Raw genomic sequence first — 11,646 nt, 5'->3', positions numbered from 1 at the left:
CAAAACAGTTATACAATCATCAGATAGTTAAATGTTTTGTTGAACAAGCTGAATTCAATAGGGAACAATTAAATGTAAAGAACTTTAGTCTTTTTTCTATTGCCCCGTCCAAACTGTGCTTTTGGACTTACTCTAACTCCTGCCCTTGAATGAATGAATTGTCCACGATGAGAACAGTTTAGTATATGTAATAAAAATTTCCAGGCTGATCTAGAGTAACAGACTAATGCCAGTGTTGTTTGTTCAGCATAAAACATACTGTCCTTAGTCACCACTCCCTTTCCCACAAGCCTGCTTCAGGTCTGGAAGCTTTCCTTGGGGTGCTGGAGAGGAGTGAAGAGGTAGACTTTTCCCTCCTCATTTCACTAGCTGCTGCATCAGACCCCTCAAGGGTCACATCAATGGGAAGAGGAGATTGAGAGGAAGGGCAGTCTCTTGAATGGGAGGTGCAGCTGTAATTTTCTAGCTCTTTCCCTGCTAGTTCTCCCCAAGGCCATCCCTCCTCCCCTCCTCACCGCCTAACCACTGCTGGAGTCTGGTCTCTACCTGCTGCTCCTGAGATGTTAGAAATTCTTCCTCTCAGCCAGCAGCTTTGGACAACCATCCTCAGCCCCTTTTGGGTACATTAAGTTTCTTTCTTTGAACAGACTGATCATCTACTTCAGACTTCTCTCAGATGCTCCACAGCCTTCAGCTAGGTTCCAGATCCACCACCAGCATTTACTTCTCCAAAGCTGAAACTCAAACTAATTTACATCCTACAGCTAACGTAACTAAGAATAATAGACAAGAGCCTGTGGCCAAGTATACCATCTGATAGACACAAATGACCAAAAGCCCACGCCACTACATCAACAAGGCTGAGGGCTTTCATTTCTGCAGGAGTGCGTGCATGTGTGGTCATGTGAAATACTAAATCTATGTATTAACATTGGGGTCATATTTATTAATGACCCACAGGTAAGCTCAGTATGTAAACTATCCTTCTTAATCCTCATACCAACTCTATGAATTAAATTCCATTATTAGCCTCATTTTATAGATGAGGGTACTTAAAAGTTTAAGAGTTGAAGCAACTTTCTCAGGTTACACACCCTGTAAATGGTAGAGCTGGAAATCAAGCTTAGCACCACTGTCAGATACATGGGCCTCGCTCACTAATTACTACATCAGGCCACCTCCCCTTGGGTCCAGAGTGTTATTAGCTTAAGTAGTGACTGATGTGAAGCTATTAAAATGGATTCTTGCATCCTTAGCCAAAGGTTTGCCCAGATAACAGACTTCAATGGCAGCTTTCATCTCTGTGTTATTGATGGAAATCTTTCATTGAGCGAGGTGTGTCTTAGAGACAGGCCTAAACATGACTGCAATCGTCTGATTAAACAATACAAAACAATAACAACCCAAGTCTTCAAAGGAGTCCACCCACTCCCTCACACAACTTCTTGCATACTGTGCCACTAATACAGTCAACAGTGTCCTGATTCAAATTTCCTCTGATGGTTAATGAAATTTATAGTCTATTTAGTTATGATTTCGGGATGTTATGAATTTTGAATTCCAGTTTTGAGGTTCCCTGTGACATCTCTGAACATTGCAGATAGTCTTACTACTCATGATAACTTGTGAAAAAAAAATGGGTTCAGTCAATAAAAGTACCAGGCAGGACATCCACAAGCCACTTCAGTAACATGATGAGTTCAGAGCAAGTGGATTTTCTTTATACGCAGACAGAATACTGAAGTCCTGAAAAAAAAAAAAAAAAGTCCTTGGCTATTAGGCCTACAGGGATCTCAGTGGCACGAATCAATGTTGAAAGAGAAAGTTGAAATCAGGCCTGAGGACAGGCCCTGGAAATAGTCATCATTTTAATGCATAGAATCTAAAGGGGTTAAAGAAGCAAAGTATAGGTACAAGAAAACGTTTGAGCAACAGTTTAATCTGATGGGATGGTTATGCCAACAGACAACCCATTCAGTTTTCCCAAGGCCTGTATGAGCCAATGGTAGCATTAGCACTTCCAAACTAGGGCTTCATAAAAGGTCTGTATAATGCTTTGTGAAAACAAGAGCTACTTGATCAAGTAAGTCTGGGCTTCAGTCATACTCTCGCCTAGACACTGATGACATACATTATCATATTAAAGTCTTCATGGGAGTCCTGCAGGAAAGAAACCTTTTTAACCTTGCTTAATTTAGCATTTCCTAAATTAATTTGATCAGGAAACTCTTTTTGTGCAACACCTTAGTTGTTTATGGAACCACTTTCAGAACTAAGCTGATCCAGTGGAATTAGGGAACCCCATGTCCTATAGGTACTGCTCAAAGATTACTGATTATTACTTCTTGCAGTAGAGCTATTGAGAGTTTTGATGGCTATGCTAGAAAGACAAAATCTTTAAAATTTTACCAGCATGCATTTATTCTAGACATCTGATCCAGGTCCATAGACTTCAAGCTGGAAAGAGGGTTGACAAACTTGAATGAAAATTACAGAGCCTCTAGGATATGGGCCTCAATAGGAGGTTTGTCTACTTTTTCATGGAAATGAAAGCTGTCCCTATGGATAAAGTTTAGGGTTTTTACTTAAAAATCAATTCTAGAATCCGATTCAACTAACAACCAAAAAGTAATAAAGATCACTAAGTTCTAGATGACAGAAAAAAATCTAACTGAAAATTTGTGAGTGGATGGTAACAAATGCTGATATAAACTCTGAAAGATCTCACTGAAGTGTACTTATGACATATCACTAATTTAATTAGTTTAACTTGTGACATATCTTCCAGAGAAACTCTTGAAATAGTCATATGCTAAAAATACATACATATAACAGAATGGATAGACATAGTGCTCTAATAATAAGACTAGGTAACATTTTTGAAGGCTTACTTTGTGTCAAAGTACAGAACTGAGCACTTATGTGGATGTTAATCCTCATAGGGACCCACATTGTATAGAAGGGAAGGGAACCTGAGGATAAGAGACTTTAAGTAATTTGCTCAAATTTATATTGGTAATAAATAGTTGAGCCAGAATTATCCCCTATATTCAATAGCCCAGTACAGGATTTTTATGTAATTGGTGCTTTATTAGTTAGAATACTTGTTTGGATGTGGTAACAAAGACCAAAATAACAGTCGACTAAATAAGATAGAAGCTTATTCCTCTCAGTTCACATAAAAGTAGCTCAGAACTGGATAAAGCACTTTCCATCTTTATCAACATGTAGAATACATATATTGTGGCTGAAGATGGCTGCTATAGCACTCACCATCACATCCACATCCCAGCTGGTGGGCAGGGAAGAAGAAGAAAGTTCACAATGTACCCATTTATAGGCCAGACCTAGAAGTTGTCCATTACTTTACTCATATCCTATGGACTAGAAGTTAACTAAATGGCTATACTTAGCTCCAAGGGAGGCTGAGAAATGAAATCTTTATTCTGGGCATCCATGTGATTACTTAAAATTCTAGTTACTACTATTAAAACAATAAGGGGAGAATGCCTACTTGGGGAATACCAACAGTTTTTGTCACAGAGGCATTAGCTACAAGCCAGTTAATTACAGAGCCCTTCAAAAATTGTGTTTTAACCTTAGAATTATTTATATTAGGCAGTCGTTTCTGCTAGAAAATGAATTAGCAGGGCCAGTTGAAAGGAATGATATGAAGTCTGAGTCAAAAAAAATTCTTCACAAGGATGGGAAAGAGTTGATCTTTCTGTTATCATGACAGAAAATACATCCAACAACTCCAAAAATATTGTAAATTCATTGGAAATTATTGTCTTATTAATCTAGAGGTCAAAAATACTCACCATGTCTCTACAATGCTATTAAGATGTAGACTGTGTTAAAGCATAAAAGATCAACATTAAATTCATGCAGAAAAGTCCATGAATAATACATGTCTACAAGGGTCAAGGAGTAGTCACTAAAGCTATTCACAGTCTCATTTATTCCTACTGGATTAAATGGATTATAAATAAGAAAACTAAATATGAGTAAAGTGTTATTCACCAACTAAAAATCACGTCATAAGCAATAAAGTATATTTATTCTAAATAAACACATATGTGAAAGCCATCAAGCTACCTCTGAGATTAACTTGGACACCAAATGAGAGAAAAATCTACATTAGAGCAATCCATTCCAAAATACATGAGGGTAGGACACAACCAAAAATTCTATAGAAATGTCTGTTAAGAATCATTTTCCTTTGGAAAAAAATACATGAAAAATCGATGGAACCACACTGAAATTATTGCAAATATGAATAGTTGGCTTAGCGTTTGAAGACTAATATTTTCCTGCATTTTGTTTGTTTTAACTAATAAACACTAACATTTAGTGAATTTATCACTTTGACAGAAATAAGCCAGTTTTTCAAAATCCAGTTTTCATATGACTTCCACCTACATAGAGTTCTGATTTCTTTTAAATTTTTGTATTTTCATTTCCCTTTCTTTTCTTTTTTACCTTTTCAGATGTTTTCCCAAGAATTCACTTTTATTGAGAAGAGCATTGCAAATGTCTACACCTTACTTGTGTTAGTACTTTACAGCTTTCAAATCCATTTTATATGCAATTTTCGTTTACTCCTTGGAACTAATGCATATGAATGTAAAGTACACTGTTTTCTTAGAGATTTCTGAAGCTCAACACCTTTCTTAATTTTCTTTTGTTTGACTAGTGAAATCCAGGGCTTCTGATTTATATGATCTTTTTAATCGATGGCAGTTCTCATACTCTGGAGCCTCTAAAGCACGAAGTGTAACTACATTTTTTCTAGTAAGTTCATGGGTCCCACAAACACAGTTTCAAGGAATGCAGGCCTTGAGTTTTCTTGCAGATCATGTACATATAGCAGTATTTTTCAACAAATTTTCAACAAATAAGGGAGACATTTATGCTTTTTGAATGTTCTAAAACCTGGGAGAAAATTTTATATTGAATCCTAAGAATCATAGGCCACGCATCTATTTTTTTCATTTATGGTAGTGGTCCTAGATGGAAACAGGCATTTTCATCACTGGATTTAGTTAAGTCTGGGTGCATCTGGAGGTTCTATGCTGGCAGTTTTGAAAATCTTTTGCAGCAGAAGTCTCCTCTGTTCAAATGAAATCTTCAGAGGAAATGAAAATAAAACAGATAAAACCGATGATACTCTGGTTGAAGTCAGGCGGGGGTGGGGGTGGGACCTCTTCCCCTCTGTGGGAACGTGGCTAATTCTAAGCAGTTCCTTCTATCAGTGACACAGACTGCTCTGCAACTGAGCCTCGTGACTCGGGCCTCTGCTGTTGGGAAGGACTTGCAACAAAATAGTCTGTAAAAGTGAGAGCTGTTCCCTACATGATAAAAGACACTGAGCCCAACACAGAAGTAACTTGTAATGTATGTTAAAGAAAGCAGTCCTGGAGAGTGGAGGCTATATTATGAGGGATAATTTTGGATCAAGAGGTGGGCACAGCTGATTGAGCAGCAGAATGAGTAGCTTCCCATATCTGGATCTTCAGGGAGGACCTCACCTTTGATGCCTATCAGCAGGACCTAAGTTTCACAGCTTTCAAGGCCTTAGCAGCAGACATCATTAGGAACCAGGAAGAAGAGAAAAACTGCAGATGCCCATGGTAGCTGATAGGACATTTCTTGAGGAAATTTACAACATACCTTAGAAACACTCATAAATAATTGAGGGGACGAAAAAGGCAAGGAAGAAAATCTAGTCCCCCTTTACTTGCTAGAAGCCATATAACAGTGACTGTATCAGACAGAGTGCAATGAGAAAAAGAGAATTCACATCAAGAGTTTCAACAAGGAAGATTTAATATAAGGAATGGTGGTGTAAGCTTTGGAGACCTTGAGAGCTAAAACAGAACACTGGGCAAACCCAGAGCTAATAAGGACAAGCAACTCACGTGCCCCAAGGGCTCTGGGACCCAAAGGGAAAAGATGGAAGTTGCCAGAGTAGCAGCTTAGAGGTGGGGGCCTCATAGAGTGGAGGCTCAGACCTCTGACAGGGAGTCCCCCTTGGCTGGTGCTGGTTTCTCTAAGGCATGTGATGAGATATTCTGGAAGTACCAAAAGGAGTGGGAAGAAACAGTCACTTTGGCTCTGGATTACTGCTTCCAGGCAGTGCTAAGAAAAAAACAAGAAAGAGAGGGAGGTCCTCTATGCCCTTCCCACCCTATCCGCCATCCCCTCTAGTGACCCCTATTGGCAGAACCAAATAGGACAACAGCCGGTAAAGCTGTACCATACAGAAGCATAAGGAAGAATACATTTGGGGCAAAACCACAATAGCTAAACAGAGAAGGACAGAAAAGAACTGTGTACGACTAATTATGGCCCTATATTTTTTTTTCCCAGATTGATGTGACAGCACCATTTGGTGACACTTTTTCCTTATTTGATTCTCTATTGTTCAAAATTAAAGTGGAAAAGCATAAAAGATAGAAAATGTCTTGTAAAATTACTCTCAGAAAAAAAGTTTTATATAAATTATGGCAAAGCCATAATTTTTGAAAGATATTTTTGACATTCAATTTTATATACTGAGGTAGTAATATTAAATTTGCACCATTCAGTGTCATGAAAATATATATTATAGGCAATTTTACACACATTAGAAATCATATAATATTAGGGGCTTGACTGATAATGCCTGCTCTTAAAATTTTCTTGACTAAAGTGTTATCCTCTGCTTTTTAGAACTCAAAATTCTGGGGTCCCAACCAGATACATCTATAGGTGTTCATACTTATTTAATTTTTTGAATAAAATTTTTGCTCCATATATCACACATTGTATAACTGTAGGATGTTTATCTATTTAATATATAGTAATAATCACTTTTTGAATATTCACCATGTGGCAGAAACTGTTAAACCACTTGGAAAACTGCAAGTGAGGAACTTTAAACTACAAAGGAGTTACTTTAATCTCAATAACTTCTGGTCACACTTTCTTCTGTATATTTGGTACTTGAAACAAATGGATTATGCTTGCTCTAATCCAAACACAGGCTCAATATTGGACTCTGAAGCCTGGCTGTGTAGATCTCAATCCCTGTTCTAGGCTAACTTGCCCATTCATTCAACAGATGTTTATTGCACTTACTTTATCAGTCAGGGTTCAGGCAGGGGAGGAGAGTCACTATGTGTTCTGAGAAAAGGAATTTATTATAAGAAACAGACTTTACAAATGTGGGAGGAGCTGAGGAAGTGAAAATCTGGAAGGCAGCATTTAGAACATCAGAGAAGTTAGCAAGCAGCCAATCTGAGAAGCCAAGTACATCCTGTTGCTAAATTAGAACCATAAAAGGGTATTCCATGGGGAGCTTTCTCTCCATGGAAAGTTGTTCTTTCTGTGGAGACCAACGAGCTCTGGGTCCACAGCCAAGTGTTTAGGAGTATACATGAGGCCACTGTTGATCTTCAGGGCCAGTAAGCTACAAGACCAACTGGCAGAGAAGGGGAGAACTAAGACACACTGGAACCCACTGATCACAGCTTCATCTGCCCATCATCTCATCTGGCTGCAAAACAACTTTCAAAGAGTAATGTCTGCTGCATCACTTCCAATTTTCAAACCTCTTGCAAGTGCTTCTTTTGGCTACCTCTATAGGTAGGGGGACCATCTAGGTGAGGGGATTCTGGGAAACATAGTTCTCAATTTAATGAGAATGATGTAATAGTACATCACAGCCTGCCCATGCAAGAAACTCATTAAGTAATCCTCTGTAAAATGGGAATAATAACAGGGAGTTTGTGACAATGAAATGACATAATGCACATAAAGATTTTAGCAGTGTCTGCCACATGGTGAATATTCAAAATATTATTATTATTGTTGTTGTTGTTGTTGTTGTTGTTATTATTATTATTATTATTATTATATATTAAAGAGATAAATAAAAATGGAAAGTAGTGTGATTAACTCTGCTCAAAGTAAATTAAGGACATTCTATGTACTCATTATATGCCCAGTATATTGTTTTGGTGGCCATGAGACGGTGTCTCTTGGATCTCTGACTGCTGAGTGTGTAACTAATGGACCCAGCTTTTAAGCTTTGAAACCCATCACCTCAGTGCTGTTAGGGCCATGCCTTCCCGTTGGCCTCCAGCCAATGACTGGGTGTGGCAGCAATACTAAGGCAAGTATGCTCCTGGAGACCAGAAATTCCTCTGGCAGTAGAGATTTTGGCTCAAGACCTACTAGATGACCATGATGAACTTTCTTTAGAGCTGCAAGGTGCATCTAGAATCAATACTTTCTCTCCTTCCTTCCTTCCTTCCCTGTCTCTTTTCTTCACCCAAGGTCAGACCAAGCTTCTCCCAGCTCTCTCCCCTTTTCTCTCACTGGCAGTTCCCCTGAATAAGTTTCTAGCATGTTTAATCTGGTACTGGTGTTTGTTTTTTGGAGGACATGGACTAACTTCAGTGTAAAGGAAAAATGTCAGTACCCTAAAAAAATAAAGTCTAGCACCAAAAAGTGAAAAAAGGAAAAATTAAGAAACAGATGATTAATTCAGAAGAGTTGACCTTTATAATTTTATTAGACCACCAAGAAAAGCTGCCTGGGTATTAATTCTCAACTTCTTTCTTTACAGAGAGTTTCAAGATAAAAGTTTTATTTGTTTATTTATTTATTTTTACATAGCATTTACATATTTTATACACCCTACCTTCTCTCTCAGAAGCCAGGCTGTGACTGGGGAGTCCCTCAGTTAGAAGGGGAAAATCCTATTCTCCTGAGACCACACTGGTGCAGACTCATGGAAGCCACTCCCATTTCCTACCTCCCTTCCTTCTTGTCCACAGCCACTGGGCTTTTTGGCTGGAATGAAGTTATGGCTGGGAGAGTATCCTGGGAAGAGTATCAACCTTTCCAGGTCCCAGGAGTCCAAGTAGGTAGAGAGACACTTGATCCTGCTGTTTACAATGCAGTATTGAGTGGACACGCATCTATTCCAGCCTAAAGCGTAGTTAATGTAATAGTTAAATAAGACTGTTAGGGATGTTAAAAGATAAACTGAGGCATATTAAGCATTTTAAGAGTTCACGTGGGCAAAAATCGACTCAACTCAGGCAGTGTCAAGTTAGAAGTGGTTAGGAGCACTCCACCAACAAGAGCCGGGGAAAGACTTATATAAAGAAAGTGCAGAAGCAAAGAAAGGAAATGATCTGATTGGCTACAGTTTAAAACCTAGCTGGCTATTTGTGATTGGTTGTCCTTAGCACTTTAATTTCATAATCTTGAGGCCTTTACAGACTTAAATTTGGATTGGCTTGTGTGGCTGCCATGGCAATGGAGCCTTCTCAGTCTGTTGGCCTCCTTGTTTAATTCAACAGAGATAAACTAATCCTCATTTCTTTGCCTGCTTTAACTTCTATTCCTGCATCAGTTGAGGTTATCAGTAATTAGCACATCTAAGTAAATATTCTATTGTCCTAAAGACAATTCTTTTCCCGTAATACAATTTAATGTTCAACTACTCTCACTGAAATTTGATACAAGAACCATGAAGAGAGTTTGATGCTTTTTCAAAGCCTCTTTTGGAGAACTTGTTTATTATTTTAGTGCTTTTTACATCAAGATCTCTACATTAAAATCATCTAGGATTCAGTATTAGAAATGTGTTATACCTTCTTTCATCTAAACATGAGACCAGTAGACTTCATCCTGCTGTTGCCTTGATGACCAGGGAGCTCACTGTTAGGTTCAATGCTTAAGAGCAATCTTAGCTCTATTTCAGTAATTTCTTTTCTTTTTTTTTTTTCCTGAATAATTTCTGATTTTTCTGATTTTATTTGTAATGATCATATATTTATGAGTTTAAGTACCTCAAAATATTTGGATTTGTGGGGGTGGGAAATACACAGGTTATAACTACTATATATGCCTATATATGTGCATATATTATATATGTTTTTATATATAAATGTTGACTCCACTCAAACCATGATTACAAATTCCTGACTAACTTTTAGAAAGAAATAATACTTAAGGGAGTTGTAAATACTTTAACAGTTCCAATTCAAGTAAGTGTGTGAAGCTTGTATCTCAGCTTTTCTACTTAAAAGAATGATTCACTCTCTTTCACCTGCAGCAGGTGCCGGAACTGGAACATGGAACTCACCAGCTGCAGAGGCAGCTCTGTAGTAAAACCTCGTGCTCTTCACCTACTTTTCCCTCTCAGTGTCCTCATTTATAAAAGGAGGACCAGTGGGGCCTAAAGGATCACTTCCAGCTCTGGAATTGTATGATTCTTTAGAGTTTAAGTTTATTCGATTTTGACACTTCAACATTTAATTATCCTAAGAGAACATGTTCAGGAATGACAAGGAGGGGTGGCATTGGCAAAAGGAAGTTTCCATACTCGCATCTGTTTACAAAGACATGCTCAGGAAATAGACCTTAGTGAAAGCATTTCCTCTCAAATTAGATTTGAATGTTATATCACATATGAGCCTCCTGAAGTTTCAAGAACTCAAAATTCCATCCAATGATCTGACATCATCAAAACAGATCCTTCACATGTCAAAAGAACTAATTCATTTTGGGGAAAAATTGATACCAAAAAAATGTACATCTTTATTACAGTAGTTTTTTTTGAAACTATAACCATTTAAAAAACACACTTTTTTTGTTACACATTGTGAAAAACAGATACTATCAACAATGGAGAATACTCTGAGTTACTATTTAGAACTAGAGTCATTTGTTTTGTTTCAAGCATAACTGTTAACAATTGCTTTGTTTTAGCCATCAAGATAAACAAAGCAGTCAGATCTGAAAGAATTTGGCATTAACTTTATTGTGAAATATCAGATAGTTTCTCCAGGCTGCAACAGGTTGGGAACTGGTCTTTTACCTGTAGCACTAAGAAAAACTCCAAACAAAAATATATAATAAAGGCAAATTTCAAGCATTAGAAATTGTTTATTTAAGTCCATCTTAAAAAGTTGGCTAGCTAGCCTCTCCTAGTAATCTAAACTATACGAAAAGGATGTTAAGTAGCCCACTTTAATATCAGCCACGTGAGGAATGGGACGTGTGTCCCCCAGTGCTAAGAGAAGACATAACACACAATAGATGCTCAGTAAACATTTGTTAAATGAATGAACATGTTTGTAAGTTGTCTTGCTCAATTTAGGGTTTAGAATTGAATTAATTAGCACTCACCAAAATGGATGGATTTTATTTCTGCAAAACTTATGGACTACATTTTAAAATGTGTGTGTAATTATATATGTATATTTAGAGGCCACTGATATATTTCCAGTCTAGTGTATAGTTGAGTTGGTTGCTGTTGTTTTATTCTCAAATACTGAAAATGAACTCTCAACTTGTGGGAAATCCCTTGGGTCTGAGCTTATAAAGTGCTATAAGCTCTATTTTATCTTGGTATTGAGGCTCTCCAAAGAACACATCTCTCAAAACCACAAAAGGAGACTATATTTTATGTAGCAGATGCAATCAGTCACAGCACAAAAACAGCAATTTTCTGAAACTTCATGAGATCCAAAAACTTTGAATCTGCAGATTCAGCTGAAAGGGACTAGAAGCAGCTACCTGATATTGTATACTTCCACTGCTTTACCATCTTTGCATCCCAGAAAATCACTCGAGAGTAAACAT

This window comes from Camelus bactrianus, chromosome 2 (assembly GCF_048773025.1).
Source record: "Camelus bactrianus isolate YW-2024 breed Bactrian camel chromosome 2, ASM4877302v1, whole genome shotgun sequence".
Lineage (NCBI taxonomy): Eukaryota > Metazoa > Chordata > Mammalia > Artiodactyla > Camelidae > Camelus > Camelus bactrianus.
The sequence above is the reverse complement of the archived record's forward strand: the minus strand, read 5'-3'. Positions refer to the sequence as shown.